Source organism: Durio zibethinus, chromosome 28 (assembly GCF_047325235.1).
Source record: "Durio zibethinus cultivar Kanyao isolate XHJ-2024 chromosome 28, ASM4732523v1, whole genome shotgun sequence".
Lineage (NCBI taxonomy): Eukaryota > Viridiplantae > Streptophyta > Magnoliopsida > Malvales > Malvaceae > Durio > Durio zibethinus.
In genome coordinates this window covers 15,132,275-15,137,271 of record NC_143189.1, presented here as the reverse complement: position 1 = coordinate 15,137,271, position 4,997 = coordinate 15,132,275, and positions in this window count along the sequence as shown.

Genomic DNA, 4,997 nt, shown 5'->3' with positions numbered 1-4,997 from the left:
TCTAGATTCCATGACTTCTCCCTTATAGGTCTTAAGCTAGGTTTTTTAGGTTGATCATTTCTTTGAGCAAGAAGTTCTTCGATAATCTCTTCTATCTATCCCTTATCAAATCAATATTCACCTTATCTTTAAAAAAATTCGTAAGGATTATTCTCGAAGAAATTTTTTCTTTTTAGACCACACATAAATTATATTTTATTGGGTAACTACATAAATGGATGAATGAATGAATGCACGAATGACAAAGCTCTTTCATGAAAAGTGTAGAAATTGGAACAGGAGAAAGAATTAAAAGCAAACCATAATTTACATATCCAAATTTCAAAAAAGACAACATCATATTAACATAAAAAAACATTTTCCAAATGGATGAAATTCACAAAGCATTTTATTTTCGGAATAACCTATCACTTGAAGATCATATTTAATAAAAAATCCCATCCATGTTCATCATCATGCCATCCTCTTCTCATTGTGAATATTTTGATGGAAATTTTTGAGAACTCAAATGAGAATCTCTGAGTTTCAAAATGAAAATATTTGAGGAGTGAAACCTTAAAGTTCATCAAATGTGAATCTTCGAACAAATAAAAAGTTTTAAACTTTTGGATGTGAATCTCCAAAATACAAAGCTTCAATTTTTTTTTTTTGATATGAATTTCTAATGTTTTAAATGAGAACCTTTGAACTTAGATGCGAAACTCTAAGCTTTATTGCATGTGAGCCTTTGAATTCAAATGAGAAGTTTTGAATTTTTGGATATGAATCTCCAAATTTCAAATGAAAAGCTTTAGATTTTTGGATATGAATTGCAAGTTTGCCAAATGAGAACCTTTGAAAAGCCTTGATCTTTTGGATGTGAGCCTCCAAAATACAAATGAGGATCTTTGATGCGAGTCTTGCAAATTACAAATGTAAATCTTGAGATCTTGCAAATTTGAATGAAACTAAAATCTTGAAAATCAAATTTCAGTAAATTCTTACAAAGTTGAAAGGTTTTTGCGAGTCTGAACCTATGAATGTTAAACTCAAATTGTGAATTTTTGAGTTCCCATTACAAAATTTCTTCAATCACGATCTATAACTCCTTTGGACATATTGTCAAGGAGCAATTTATTTTTTCAAAGTTTCGTTGCCTCTGTTTAGAGGAGCAATTTACTTTTCAAAGTCATGGTGCCTCTGTTTAGAGGAGCAATTTATTTGTCAAAGTTTCGTTGCCTTTATTTAGATTAGCAATTTACTTTTCAAAGTTGTGGTGCCTTTGTTTAGATGAGCATTTATTTTTGAAGTCATAGATTTTCTGCTTAGAGAATTCATTTATTTTTTTAAGTCATTGAGCCTCTGCTTAGAAGAGCTTTGATCAAAAAACAAAAAAAAATAAAAAAAAAATACCTCTGATTAAATGAGCTTTATTTACTTTTCAAAGTCGTGGTGCCTTTGTTTAGAGGAGCAATTTATTTTTCCAAAGTCGTTGAGCCTATTATTAGAGGAGCATTGTTTATTCATTTTCAAAATCATTGAGCCTCTAATTAGAAGAGCCTTATTTATTCATTTTCAAAGTCGTTGAGCCTCTGTTTAGAGGAGCCTTGATCAAATCTTAAACACAAAAAAAAACCTGAAAAAAAGGGTCGAGTTAAGTTTTGAATGGGTGTCTACGTCTTTGCGCAATTTTTATTTCACAAAAAATGTGCAAAGAGGGGTAATTGTAGACACCCACTTTGGTTTAGGCCCGGATCAATTGGGCCTGGTCCAAATGGGTTGGTCCGAGTAAGCCCATTTTTTTTTATTTTTATTTTCGTATTTTATATTTATTTATATATATATATTTTCCTTTTTTATTTATTTATTTTATCTTTTATATATTTATTATTATTTATCTATTATTACTGTTAATTTATCTGTTAATTTTTTGGTTTATCTGATTATCTTCATTTAATTATATATTAATATTTTTTATTTTTTTGATTTTTTTCGGTTGAAGATTGGATTGGTTTTGGAGGAATCTTGATCCAAAGAAGAGTTGGGATTGATCAGAAACTCTTCTGATCAATCCTTATAAAATGACACTCAAGATCAAAGGAAAAGGATAGAAAACAGAAGGAAAAAGAATACTGGTTGAGAGAAAAGAAGACATAAAGAAGATTTAAGGGCTAGGAAGGTTCTGGTGCGTTTAGAATAGCACTAAGAATCAGCAAAAATTTTTGAAAAATTTTTGTGATTTTTTTTCTGGGAATTTCTGGAAAATTCCATATTTCAATTGAATTTTTCGACGAAAGTTAAATTTTTCGGTAACTATTCCGGCCAAGTTTGAAGTTTCCGGCCAACTTCCTAGTTTTCAGCAACATTTTCAGAAATCGATCAGTTTTTCGATGAACTTTCGATAAAAAACCCAGATTTTGTTAAAAATTTTTAGAATCCGGTGAATATTCAACTGGAGTTCTTCGAGTATTCTGGAGAGAATGAGGAGAAAAAAAAAGAAAAGAGAGAGGGAAGAGGCTCGATTTGCTGAAAAAATGAAGGAATCAACCTTATATAACCTTTCAAAACGACGTTGTTTCTACGTTAAGTAACCCAGAGGATCACGCGTTTTGACAAGATTCAACCCGACCCGAACGTCCACCCGCTTTCGACCCGCATGTGATCTGCCTCCTCGAGCCGTTAGCCGAGCCGAGCCGACACTTCGAGCCACATTCTCCAAGCCATTTTTTTCTTTAAGCCGAGACGAACCGAGCCGTTAGTCGAGCCGTATCAAATTTTTTTATATATTTTATTTATTTATTTATTATTATTAGATTATGTTTATTTAATATTCTTTTATTTTTATCTTTATTTTATTTTTATTTTTTTTACTTTTCTTTATTTTTTATTTTTTATTTTCACTTTATTTTGTTTTATTATTTATTTTCTTTAAATAAAATCCAAAAAAAAAATTTTGGGGAAAAAGTTGAAAGTATCAATTTTCCTTGAAAACAAGCTTTCCAAAAAAAAATATTTTTAGGGAAAAGCTGAAAGTATCAATTTTTCTTAAGAATAAATTTTCAAAAAGGTTTTTTTGAGGAAAAGTTGAAAGTATTAATTTTTTTCGAAATTAAAAATTTTAAAAAAATATTTTTAGGAAAAAGTTGAAAGTATCAATTTTCTTTAAGAATAAATTTTCAAAAAATGGTTTTTTTTTTTTAGGAAAAGTTGAAAGTATTAATTTTTCTCGAAATTAAAGTTTTCAAAAAAATATTTTTTGAGAAAAGTTGAAAGTATCAATTTTCTTTAAAAATAAATTTTCAAAAAAAAAGATTTTTTTTTTAGGAAAAGTTGAAAGTATCGATTTTTCTCGAAACTAAAGTTTCTAAAAAAAATATTTTGGAGAAAAGTTGAAAGTATCAATTTTTTCTTGTACAAAAGCAATCATTTTTTTTCTTTTTTATTTCTTTTAATTTTTTTTTAATGTTAAATAATCCGATGATGGAGCTTCTGCAAGTGAAACAATAGTTTTTTTTTGCATACTCTTGAGGTGAGGGAATTTTCTCAATTTTTTGCTAAAAGTATTAGAGTCAATTGAGAATAATTTCCAATAATTAATTACTTGGTAAAATTTTAAGGCTTATTGGATAACACAAAATTAAGTTGGTACCATCTTTTGATGGGTGTTGTGAGGGTGCTATAACCTTCCTCACACGTAACCGAACTCCCGAACCTTGTTCTTGTTAGTAGACCCGAACCTATTATTTTAGGAACCCTTAAACTTCGATATTCCCTAAAAGGACAGATTCCTTAGGTGGCCAATCACACCTAGATAAAAAAGATTGGTGGCGACTCTTAAAAGTCAATGTCTAGCGATAGATCTCTGGATCTAGACGTTATGATAAGTGTCTATAGTGGAATATCTTTCTTATTTCATTTATGCATTCAAGCATTTATTCTTATGCATAATTGGATCGTTTCATAAACACCTCTCTAAATATGCACCATAATTGTAATAATTCAAAGTTCAAAGATAGCTCAATCTTCAAGCAATCTAAGGTGTTACAACACTAAATGCCAAGCAAGAATCATTAAAGAATAATTAGTTCTTCGCATTCAAAAGATGAAAGGCATAAGAAGAGATGAAGGAGCAGTTAACAAATATGGCTGAATTGTTGAAGAATCTGAACAAAAAAAAAAAAGCAGTGGTTAAAAAGATTGATGATCCACTGTACTTACCTGATTTTGGCCCATACCAAGCTTAAATATCTCAAAAGGCCCAACCTCAAATGCTACTCACGAGAGGATATCCCTATATGCATTTTGGCATGCCTTTAACAACTCCCCCCACTCACTTTCAAGAATACATGCCTTTGGTCCCTGATATAAAAGCACCTAATTCGACTAAAATTTTTAATTTGGATGATTAAAAAAAATAAGAAAAGCTAAAAACTAGTGCATTAGAAACCAAAGAAAACCCTAAATCTCAACTGAGGATGGATCTCATTAAAGAAAGGCTTTGAGTTATTGAGGAATGAATTTTTATGGATCAATGGATGTTAATGAACAATGCTTGGTTCTTGATGTGGTGATTCCACTAAAATTCTAGGTCCAAAATTTGAGAAATATAATGGAACCAAGTGCCTCATATCACATGTGGTAATGTATTGCCATAAAATGGTAACGTATGCACATGATGAAAAGTTATTCATCCATGCCCTCTAAGATAATCTCACTTGTTTAGCTGTTAGATGATATGAGCAACTTGATAGGATTTGAATCGTAGGTGAAGGGAATTAACAAGGGCCTTTATTTTCCAATATAAATATATCATAGATTTGGTGCTAGATCGTTTATCCTTACAAAGTTTGAAAAAAAAAAGATAATGAGAGTTTCAAAGAATATGCCCTGAGGTGGAGGGATGTTGTTGCCTAAGTTCAACCATGGCTCACTGAAGATGAGGGTATAGTTTTGTTTATTAATGCTTTCAAAGCCATATCCTATGAAAGAATGATTGGCAATACCATAAAAAACTTTAC